This window comes from Gorilla gorilla, chromosome 11, assembly GCF_029281585.2.
Source record: "Gorilla gorilla gorilla isolate KB3781 chromosome 11, NHGRI_mGorGor1-v2.1_pri, whole genome shotgun sequence".
Classification (NCBI taxonomy): Eukaryota; Metazoa; Chordata; class Mammalia; order Primates; family Hominidae; genus Gorilla; species Gorilla gorilla.
The window spans coordinates 70,898,911-70,911,084 of NC_073235.2; the positions used below are offsets into that span (position 1 = coordinate 70,898,911).

General features: G+C 39.7%; 1 long non-coding RNA gene across 1 annotated transcript; it reads right to left on the reverse strand.

Moving 5' to 3' along the window:
- Nucleotides 1-3,720: 3,720 nt before the first annotated feature.
- Nucleotides 3,721-11,497, reverse strand: LOC129531895 (uncharacterized). Its single transcript, XR_008677344.2, has 4 exons — nt 11,409-11,497; nt 9,934-10,115; nt 7,424-7,666; nt 3,721-3,906 (listed from the first exon to the last, which is right to left on the reverse strand). It is a non-coding gene; the product is annotated as an uncharacterized lncRNA (long non-coding RNA).
- Between the last annotated feature and the right edge of the window lie 677 nt (nt 11,498-12,174).

Genomic DNA, 12,174 nt, shown 5'->3' on the forward strand with positions numbered 1-12,174 from the left:
TTATAGAGACAGGGTCTCACTTTATTACCCAGGCTGGAGTACAGTGGTGCAATCATAGCTCACTGCAGTCTTATACTCCTGCATTCAAGCAATCCTCCCAACTCAGCCTCCCAAAGTGCTGGGATTATAGGCGTGAGGTACCATGCCAGGTCCCAGGACAAAATATTTAAAATGTGTAATTCAAAATAGCCAAATAAGACATCTGCTGTATTACTCTTTGTAACTTTTTCCCTTTGAATCTCTCACAGTTAAGCAAAGTTTTAAAAAGGTACTTATAAATTGCTTTCATACAATGTACATATGCAGATCAAATGCCCAAAGTGTCTTTAGAATTTTCTTTTCTAAAAGGTCTCTGATTAGAATAATCAGATCACTTTTCTGAACAGCACTGGTTAGGTATGGAAAGAAAAACAGAAGAGAGGGTCTGAAAGCCAAGTTCATTGTGGGGAATTCTTTGAGTTCTTTTAGAAAGACTTGATTCTGGTTGTGGTGGGGGTGGAAGGGTGGGTAGGAGAGAGGACAGAGAAAAGTTACCCCGAGAGACTCCTTCCTGCAACTCCTCAGACTCTTCCAGCTAACAGAGCATGGGCATGATGCATTAGTGAGCCGAGAGTAAATAGCAAATGAAGCAGAGGTGCCAGTTCCCTTGAGGCTTAGGTAAGATGTCAGTGGTAAGAAAATACTACATTCTTTTTGTGTAAGAGGCCAAAAAGGTGAAAATCTCTGGTAAGGCATAATAACAGTAGAAGAGGGAAAGACAAAAGTTCATCTCTCCTGAATTTTATCTTCTGTTATGCCAGTCCATGCTAACTTCAAATTCTGAGTAGCAATAGTGCTCATCATATATTGTCATATTATTATAGAGCCACTCAGAAAACAAGAGAAATTTGGGCCGCCTCTTTTTTTTTTTTTCTGAGGCTCTAGCATATTAAAAATGATGAAATAGCAAAATAGACCTACAACGATTATATATTATTTACAATTAACAATAGGCTTTTGATACAAATTATAATAAAAGTAAGTATGCTAGTCATCAGCTACAAATCATGAAAGATATGAAATCATAGTAGACATATGAAAGACAAAAATGTAAATTTCTATGATGAATATGTTTGTCTTTTAATCCTGTCATTATCTTTGTGGTTGTATGTAATGCCGCAATAAAAGATCAGGCTAAAAATCTATGAGTTCTTTGTGAATAAGAAGTCAGGGCCAAACAGTCTTCCTTTGCCATCTCTCCTGCCCTCCTTGTTTTAAGTTCTGCTCATGGGGGTTTCCAACCAGACTATAGCCCAGTTTAAAGGAATGACTGTGTCTTATGAGTTGTGGGGCAAGAGGTTGAGGGGAACAAGAGTGTGACTTTGGTTGGATTTGTAGTGGAATGGCACATACCACAAGTCAACAGGATGGAAGAGGCAAGTTCAGAGAGGATGATGTAAAGCAGGGAAGGGTAGGAAGATGCCATGAGTTCGGGCAGGTGAGATGCTCAGAGCAGACCCTTGTACCTGGTCTATCCACCCTGGACTGAGCCTGGCAGCCCACAGAACTGAGATAGGAATTGGCAGTCATAGTCTCCAAGACAACAGGCCACATGACCCCACTGATAAGACAGGAGATAGTAAACAACAGGTCACAAGCCCCTGCTGCTAAGAGGATAACAATAAAGAAACCAGGCCGGGGGCAGTGGCTCATGCCTGTAATCCCAGCACTTAGGGAGGCTGAGGCAGGCAGATCACGAGGTCAGGAGTTCAAGACCAGCCTGACCAACATGGTGAAACCTCATCTCTATTAAAAATACAAAAATTAGCTGGGCATGGTGGTGCACACCTGCAGTCCCAGCTATTTGGGAGGTTGAGGCGGGAGAATTGTTTGAACCTGGGAGGTGGAGGTTGCAGTGAGTAAAGATCTCACCACTGCGCTCTAGCCTGGGCAACAGAGCAAGACTCTGTCTCAAAAATAAATAAATAAATAAACAAACCATCTAGAACCAAGGTGGAGTGAAAGTGACCTTCACTATTCATTATCCACGAATTATAATTCACTAGCATGCTAAAAAACGCTCCCATCAGTGCCATGACAGTGTACAGTTGCCATGGCAACACTCAGAAGTTACCCTGAATGGTCTAAACTGGGGAGAAAACCCCAGTTCTGGGAGTTCCCTGCCCCTTTTACAAAAAACTCATGCATAATCAATCCCTTATTCAGCATATAATCAAGAAGTAATCACAAATATAACCAGTGAGCAGCCCACAATGCTATTCTGCCTATGGGGTAGCCCTACTTTGCTTATGGAGCAGTCTTCCCTTTGTTTCTTTATTTCATTCAACTTCCTCTTGCTTTTTTTCTGTCAGATCGCTTTTGACTTCTTTCTTGTGTGAAGCCAAGCACACAAAGTCCCCCAGACTGAACCCTACTTTTGGATGTGCAGAAGGGATGGGTTGGCTGAACTTTTCAACTCCCTTCTCTATTCAATTCATGATCTCATTGCCGTGTTTCATTCTCATATTTCACTTCTTTAAGGGCTTTTCTACTAAGCCTTAAAAATCATTATGTTAACATATACTTTGAGAAATTGTTGGAATAATCGCCATTTGGGGGGAATATATTCAGAGAGAGTGGTGGCTTCCCCCATGACCCTTCCATACCTGGAAACATACACCCTGCCATCAAACTGAGCTCCTGACTTAAAGTCTGGGGAAGGCAGCTGACAGGGATCTGGTACTTAAATTGATAGAGGAGGACCTAGAATGTGGAAGAGTGAAGGAATTAGGAGTTCTGGACAAGTAGAGACAAAATCCCAAGGCATAGAATTCTGTGAACAATGGAATGAGGGTCTAGGCGTGGGCACCAGCAGGACAGGGTGCAGCCTGACACTTAGCAGGGTTTCCCTGCATCCCTACAGCTCAGTCCAGAGGTGGTCCAGATGTGACGCAGGTGGAGCAATCTTATAATTCCCATAATGTACACGTCTTATGAACTCATCCCAATCAGAAAATACTCCGCCTGCCTGATTGTAGTTCTCTATAAATGAAAAAAAGTGTTATTAAAAGGATTATAAAACTCTAAAAAGTCAGAGCCTCCAGTCTTGGTGCATAAGTAAAACCATTACATAATCTGGGTGAGAGATCTTTATGGCCATTTGTCATTTGATGATATTTTCTTCACCTGTAAACCCAGAACGATACACTGTTACTAAGAGAGGATGAAACAGAAAGGCCTGGAACATTCCATTCCCAAGAGATAATTTATCTAAGTTATAACAAAGAGAAAGAAAATCAAAGCATAAAATGTTCTCCAGTTTTGGTCTTTTGCACAGTCAAGAGAGGCATTACATACTTACTACTTTGTTATTAAAAATAGAGACTACTCTCCTCCCAATGTCCCAAATGAGAAGAGGAAAGTTGGAACTGGATGCCATCAATAGGTTGAGAGACCAGTCACATCAAGGAAGAGAAGAGGGACCAATTTATGTTGGCAACATTTAACTTTGATGAGCCTCTTTTTGTCAGCCTCTTCTAACTTGGGGAGGCGGGAGAGGGGAGGAAAATGGCAGAGAAAGAAGCGAAGTGGGGGAAGGCCGTCTAGAAATCTAGAAGAGAAAAAGTTTACCTGTAAAAAGAAAGCCAATGTGGCTTATAATTTAACATAATCTTAAAAAGAAAATAAAGAGACTTCAACAAAACTCAAAGCAAACCATTTTAATCAATTTGAACCCCAGTAGGAAGAGGGTAGTTTCCCTTGACCTTTGGCTAAAAAGTCCACTTAAAAAGCTGGTAGTCCACGGGCGCCTGTAATCCCAGCTACTCAGGAGGCTGAGGCAGGAGAATCATTTGAGCCTGGGAAACAGAGGTTGCAGTGAGCTGAGATCATGCCATTGCACTCCAGCCTGGGTGACAAGGTGAGATTCTGTTTCAAAAAAAAAAAAAAAAAAAAAAAAGGCTGGTAGTCCAAAAGGAAGGCTATGTTAGCGGGGAACATTGCTGCACAATCAGAGGAGTTAGTTTTTAGTCAGAGTTTACCAGAAAATCCCCAGGAAGTCTGAAGTTTCTTCCTCTGTGTCATTTTGAGTTGCTGTCATCTGTCCCTAACCCCATTCAGATTAGTCAGTGTGAAAGTATTTGAAGGTATTTCTGCCATTAATTTTAATTCACTTCTAATTTTTTTAAAAAAATTCATGAACTAAAAATAATAGCAAGCCCAATGATATTAAAAGCTTAACTGTTTTTCTAAGATGATGATTCCTTATAAAAGGAAAAATTCCTTAAAGAGCTGTGTTTAAGAATTCATGAGATCAGCTGATCTTTTATCAAGTCACACATTTGTTTCTATCAAACCATTAAGACTATGTGTAATGTCAAAATCATTGAATTCCAAAAATTATTGTGGAAACTCTTCTCCACATGATTTTATTATTATTATTTCTACAAATTATTGTGTAAACTGTCCATCCAAAGTGACTACAGACAGAAAGGAAGTGGATGTGATAAAATATCAATGTACTGATACATTGAATTTAAAGTCAGAGAGGGTTCTTGATGGAAAGGACTGCATAAATCAATGAGATCTGTGGTTCTCAACTCTGGTTGCAAAATAGAATCACCTATATAATGGTATTTCAGTTTTATGTTACAACTCAGCGTTTTAAGGATATATTCTTGATTATTTCTTCTATTTGAAATCTTTTCATCTACACCTCCCATTTTTACCACCACTGCCAAATTTAGCCATGAGAACACCTATACTTCTTATGAGTGATTTTTATTCTCTCTCTTGCTTGAGATCAGTTTTTCTCCAATCTCTTTATATTTTCTTTTGAACACCTACAGAATTTTTCAAGACTCTTCTCGATTGCATGAATTTGAATGCTAAAATATTTATGGTTTCTAATGCAGAATGTAATTAAAAACAGTCTACATTTGTCTTCTTTTTAAAGGTTAATATGTTTGTTATAAAATAATTTAAAATATTAAAACATGATAAGTATAAAAACCATAATGATAATACACAGAATAGGAAATGTATTTATCACACATACAAGAAAATGTTGAAGAAAGTGCAAAATTATTTGTATATACTCTTGTGTATCAAGGTTTAAGGACTTTTAAATGTATCATATCTAATGAAATGAAATAAACATTTTCAGGACTTTTGGGAAGGACTGTAGATTATTACCACACTTTGAAATATAATTTGATAATATATATTATCAAAGCCTTAAATACTTTCATTTCTAAAACCTGGCATTAAGAAAAAAGTCAGCCATCTCTATGTGTCTCTGTCTTTCCTTTATGAATTTCTGCTCCTTTGTCCTAATACCAATGACTTTGGGTATCTGTATTAGTCTGTTCTTATGCTGCTAATAAAGACATACCCAAGACTGGTTAATTTATAAAGGAAAGAGATTTAATTGACTCACAGTTCAGCATTGCTGAGGAGGCCTCAGGAAACTTACAATCACGGAGGAAGGGGAAGAAAACACATCCTTCTTCACACAGCAGCAGCAAGGAGAAGTGCTGAGCAAAAGGGGGAAAGCCCCTTATAAAACCATCAGATCTCATGAGAACTCACTATCATAACAGTATGGGGAAAACCACCCCTATGAGTCAATTATCTCCACCTGGTCCTGCCTTTGACACGTGGGGATTATTACAGTTCAAGGTGAGACTTTGGTGGGGACACAGAGCCAAACCTTATCAGTATCCTATTTAGGATTCCATTACATGTTTTATAATTTTTTTCCAGTTTCCATATTAAATCACTTTTGAAAGTACATATATCTTCTTACTCTTCATCAAGGACTAATCCCTACTTCCATAGGCTGCAAAGTGAGGATCATAACAATACCTTCTTCACAGTATTATGTAAATTAAATACATTTTCATGTGAAAGGCTGGGATTGACTAACTGTTGGAAGATTTCTGGAGTTCATTTTGTAATTGAAGCCAAGCTCTTGATTGCCTGTGAGGCTGATATGATGTGGGTGATCACATTACATTTCTGGTTTGTGTCTCAAATTTCATCACACTGCTGTGAAAAGTTATCATGGATATGTCAGGTTTTGAGCATGCTGTGCTGCTGGGAGCTTGGTGGAGACCTTCTGGAGTAGATAAAATAGAGGAAGGTCAAGGTGAAAAGCTATGGTCTTAAGGTGAGGCATTTCCCCATTTCTGCCCATTTTTGCTAGGAATGGATGCCAGCCTCACAAGGTAGCCAACTGAACTGGAGCAGTTAGTTACCCTTCCATTTGGGGGCTGGTGTTGTGAAGATCATCCCAAGCAAGAAGGAACTGCTGAACTGTGAACTTCTATCTTCTACAAATCATCAAAATTTTTAGGTCTTATTTGCTTTACCCCACGCCTTGCTAGTGTTCTGGGTTGAGGCGGATTTGTTTCATCACAAAGAACCTATAGAGACATAATGTTTCTTTTTATCTATCCCAGGTTAGCACGTTTTAACTCAGTTCAGTTGACATAGGGTTATTTTTAAGAAGAAACTTCAATTGGCAACTAGGAGGGGAAAAAAAAAAACAGAACAGACTGGTTTACAGTTTCTTTTAAGATATGTTCCCTCCCTTCCTAACTTTCTTCCTTCCTCTTTTTCTTCCTTTAATTTTTTTTCTGATTCTTTTTTCATTTAATAAATTTCTTGAGCACTGTGCTGGTCAGTGGGGAGTCAAGGATAAATAAAAGGCATGATTTTCTTCCTCTAATTTAGCTACAATTGAGCCAAGCAGTGGCTTGGCTGCTGCAGCTCATAGAACACCAAATCCTAGATGCATTTTCTAGCTTCAATACTAGGTATGCCAATTCCCATTTCAGCTCATTTTAGTCTAAGCCTCTGTTTGGGGTTCTCAGAATCTGATATTCTACGTACCTTACTTTTCTGTGGCACTTGTGTTGTTGCAAGGCAATGGACTTGCATTATTCTTAACTGCCATCAGGTGGTGCCTAAGGCTGGTGCCCATAATTTACAAATATTATTTATTTTAAATAAATTTCTGATGAAGTGAATTTTGTTTTCACTATAAAAACATATCCTTAAAATATAGTCATGCACCACATATTTCAGCCAACGATGGATCACATATACAACAGTGGTCCCATAAGATTGTAATATTATATCTTTATTATACCTTTTCTATGTTCAGATATGTTGAGATACACAAATACTTACCATTGTATTCTAATTGCCTACAGTATTCAGTAAAGTAACATGCTATACAAGTTTGTAGACTAGGAGTAATAGGGTAGACCATATAGCCTCCATTTAAACTAGGCTATACCATCTAGCTTTGTGTAGGTATACTCTATGATGTTCATACAATGACAAAAATCAGTTCTTACAATGTATTCCAGTCGTTAAGTAATAAGTGACTGTATAAAGCATTTAACCATTTGCTAATCAGTAAATTTTGCATACTCACAACCAATATTTGCATCCTGCTTTATAATTTGCTATTAAATATGTTCACATTATTATAATACTTCTTTTGATGTTCCCCATAGGTCTTTGAGGTTAGCAGGGCAGGTGTCTTTATTTGCCGCATTTTACAGATGACAGAAAGGTTAGGTGATATGGCCAAGGTCACACAAGTACTAAGCAGTAGCATAGGGATATAAGACCCAGTCCTCTGATTTTATATCCAAATAAATTGTTTAATACCATGCTGTAACAACATGAATAAAGAAGAAACACCAAGTTACAAGTCCGGTAAACGTTGCTCTAAAGCCCCTGTATTATAAATCTTTACTCAACTAGCTTTCTCCTCATTGCTTTCAGGAAACTGTTGAAGTTATGTTCTACATTTGATAGCCACATTTTCCAGGTGTTGAATGGCTGAAACCCACATAGCACTCACCTGTCTACTATGAAGTGTTAATTGCCATCGTAACCTTTACTTTCTCTCTGAGATCAATACTTTTTCTTTTTTGTTTTATATTATACAATGAGAGACTGCCCCTCTTACTTTATATTCCTTGAACAATAAGGACCCCTAAACATTACACATCTAAAATGATATATTAACACAGGATTTTTTTTCAGTAAGGAAAAAAACAATTTCCCTAGTAACCAGCTTGCTATAGTCTCTTTGGAAGTTCAGCTATTATTGCTGAATGCTCAAATCTGTCTTATTCTTCTTAAAGTATCCAAGCCATTTTTTTCAGTATGAGCAATTTAATGATGCTTTAAAAATAATTTTTAAAAACAGCTAACCAGCAGGGCATGGTGGTGCGTGCCTGTAGTCCCAACAACACAGGAGGCTGAGGCGGGAGAATCTCTTGAGCCCGGGAGCTGGAGGTCAGCCTGAGCAACATAGCAAGCCTCAAACTCCTAGAAGCCTCAAACTCCTAGAAGCCTCAAACTCCTAGAAGCCTCAAACTCCTGGGCTCAAGCGATCCTCCCACCTCAGCCTCCTGAGTAGCTGTTACTACAGTTGTGTGCCACCACACCACACTAATTTTTAAATTTTGTGTAGAGACCAAATCTCACTGTTTAATGGTTTTTCTTTTTAAAGTCTTGGTGCCACCAGGCCTGGAGCACTCCACGCTCCAGGAATCCTAGATTGGTAAGGAATTAATCCATTGGTTACACTTGCCTCAGCCTATTGTTCTCTCAAGTCTCCAGCCTCACAAACTGTATCAGTAGTTGATTGGTTCTCTGCCTCCTCTTTGGGCGTCAGGTTTCAGGTGTATGGCTTGAAATGAGCTTACTTCTTAATAAATCACCCTTCTTCTCATTGACGCCTCACCCTAGCTCCAAAACCTGCTCTCCCCTGTGATCTGCCCCACTACCGATAAGCTCTCTGCTGGCACTAACTTTAGGTCATTCTCCAGGCCATATGGACATGGCATTCCAGGAAAAGGGGAGGTGTGAGCTGGGGGCACGTGAGTGTAGACTAGCACAGTGTGTCCAGGTAATGGCATGGGTTAGTGTGATTGGAGCTAAGGTCTGTGCAGGGGGCATAGGAGGACACTAGGCTAAGAAGGAAAGTTTGGCCCAGATTGAATGGGGCCTTCTCATTACATTAGACTTGATCCAGTACTCAGTGCAGAGCCACTAACAGGTTTGGGGGAGGAGAGTGAGGTAACCCTATTCCTGTTTTAGGAAGAGGACTTCAGTGTAGGCATGAAGGGGTACTGGAGGATGAGACTGCAGGAGACAGGGCAGTTCTTTACAGGAGGTTTGCCTTAATCCAACAGAAAATAGTAAAGGGTGGACTCAGACCTGGCAGTGGAATGAAGAGATAAGGAAGATGGGAGAGATTGTTTCAGAAATAAAACTGATACAACGTTTTGATTAATTGGATGTAAGTTAGAGGGAGCAGGGAAAGTCAAAGTAGAGGTCTTCTTAAACATATATGGAGAAGTTTGTGCCAGTAACTGAGTGAGAAATAGAAAAGGTAAAGCAGGTTGGGGAGAAGATCAGTTCTGTTCTAAACATGCTGTTTGAGGCCTGAAAGGAGAAGCTAAATGCGTATCAGATAGACAGCAGAAGCTCTGGGAGTTAGTCATAGAATTTACAAGAAACATCAAGAGTTGTTGCAGATTGGTCCAAGTCAAACCAAAGAGGAAACTGAACTTAGAGAGTGAGAGATAGGTAGCAGGACTTAAGGATGTGATAAATAACTGGCTTTCAACACTCACTGAACATCTAAGGCACTTGGGAGGCTTTAGAATATTAGTAATTTCATTGAGATACAATTTATATAGCACAGAATTCACCCATTTAAACTTTAGAATTCACGGTTTTTAGTATATTCAAAATTGTGCAACCATCACCACCACTTAATTTTAGAACATTTTTGTCACCCCAAAAAGAAACCCTATGTCCATCAGCCATCACTCCCTATTCCCCACAATGAACTTAAAAAAGAAGAAGGTTGCTACTGGAACGGTATGGTAAAGCTCACAGTTTCACAAAGAGCTGAATTACCAGGCCTTAGGAAGAGCAGAAAATACTCCAGCTCTGGGAGTCCCAGCAGAAGAAACTGAGAGGCTTTTTCTTCCCAGTGATGCTGATTGATGACTCAGCATTCACAACTTCTGTCCTATGTGTCTCTGCTCAGTGGTCAAATTCCAGAGAAGGAAACTCAAAACGACCTCTGGTCAGGGAAGCTAGTCAGAGAAATCAAACAACAACAATGAAAAACCAGATGTCTAACCACATTGTTGGTCTGGAGAAAGCTGCATCTGCGAAGACTCTATATTGTCTCCAGTTGAGAGTGAATGTAAGGTGAGGAAACAGTACATGAAGGCTTACTCTTCAACAAGTCCATAGCAAGGGAAAAAGAAGTAAAGCGATTGTGCACAGTGACGTCCTGGGCTGAAATATTTCTCCCACCCCAGCCTTCTGAGTAGTTGGGACTACAGGTGCACACCACCACACCTGGCTAATTTTTTAAAAAAATATTTTTTGTAGAGATAGGATCTCCCTATGTTTCCCAGGCTGGTCTTGAACCCCTGGATTCAAGTGATTCTCCTGCCTTGACCTCTCAAAGTGCTGGGATTACAGGTGTGAGCCATTGTGCCCGACATTTGTTTGTTTTTAAGGTATGATGTCCTTGAATATGTTCATAGGCAGGGAGACCTGGGGGAGAGGGGAGGTAATTAATGGAGCAAGTTACAGAAGAAGGCAGGTAGGGCTGATATTAGGGATAGAGGAGGAGGGATTAGCTTTGGAATGTAGGAGGCACACTTTTCCAAATAGATGGAGATTTGCAGGGTAAGGGGAAAGGAGGGATCTGCAAACTGATGGCCTGTATTTCTCAGGGAAATAAAAGACAAAGTGATGTGTAGATTGAGGGTCCAGGGAGTGAGGACTTGAGGTGAGTGGTGAGTCTGTGACTCCTGCTGCAGGGTCAGGCTCACTAATGGCAGCAGAGCAGTGGAGTGGTCCAGTCAAGCTTGATGCCAATGGATTGCTTTTTGTTCCTTTTTCCTTCCATTGCTGATTTTTTTTTTTTTTTTACATTTTAATGTTTATTTATCTCTCTCTCAAAGAGTGAACTGGAAAAAAAAAAAAAAAGGGAAACCAAATGTTAGAGGTTAAACTGAATGGACCACATCATAAAGTTTCTGCTCAAGCTTTGGTGGGGTGAGGATGAAGCGGGCACAAAAATAGCTTGTTATTATTGGACTCCACTTACCCTTGTTTCTCCATCATAACCTCTAGTCCACGGATGTTGGTTTGTCTTACTACTCTCGAGGACTTGGAGCCCTTGGTTCAGAAGATGAGGCAAGAGTGCAGTAGATTCCTTCAGGTGTAACTTTACTGCACAAGGGTGCACCAAATAGGCAGCACCTGAGTACCTGGTACCACCAAGGTTGTTCCAAGGAAGGTAGTTTATATCACTTCAAGGCAGGGTTGTTGGGACAACCAAGCAAAAATGGCTTAAAGACTATACTTACCTTCCATAACTGCAAGGGGCATCCGTGGCGAACCAAAAGATCTCTCAGTTGAAGACCAGGTGACCCCAGATGAGATGTCAATCAAGATCTACCCTCTCTGAGTTCTTTAAAAATGGAACCTCCATTCTTGACTTCATAATGGCTTTATTGCAAACATCACAGACCTTCCTGCTAGCACAGAGCTAAAAAAGAGCATCATTTCAGACTGCATTCTGATTGGGAGAAACAATCAGGAATTAGATTAGGCAGAACTGAGTTAGAACCCCTATCCCACCACTTCCTAACTGGGTGCCATTGGGCAAATTACTTACTCTCTCAGATCCTATGTCTTTGTATTTAAAGGATAATTTTAAGATGAAATTAAATATCCTGGTGAAAGCATTAAATAAGGAGTCTGGCACATGTTAGGTGGGCAACAAATGCTGGAAATAATGGATCATGATATTTAATTTAAAGTTGTAGGTGGTGGGGGGGTGATTGTTAAAATAATGTAAAAGACACTTGTGAAATTTCTCTGTGGATACAGTGTAATACAAATTCAAAGTAAAATGGAGTTAGTCCCATTACCAGAAAGAATACAAAAACAAGCAGCAACAAAAGCAACAAACAAAAAACAAAAAGACTCCTGGTAATTCATAAACACAGATGTGTTATCTTAAAGACTGGGATTCAAATTGCCAAGGACATTATTTTTTGATAAAGCAGTGCAAGTGAATACAAAAGATATGCAAATACCCCTGTCAAGCAGCTCAGAGCTACCTCCTAG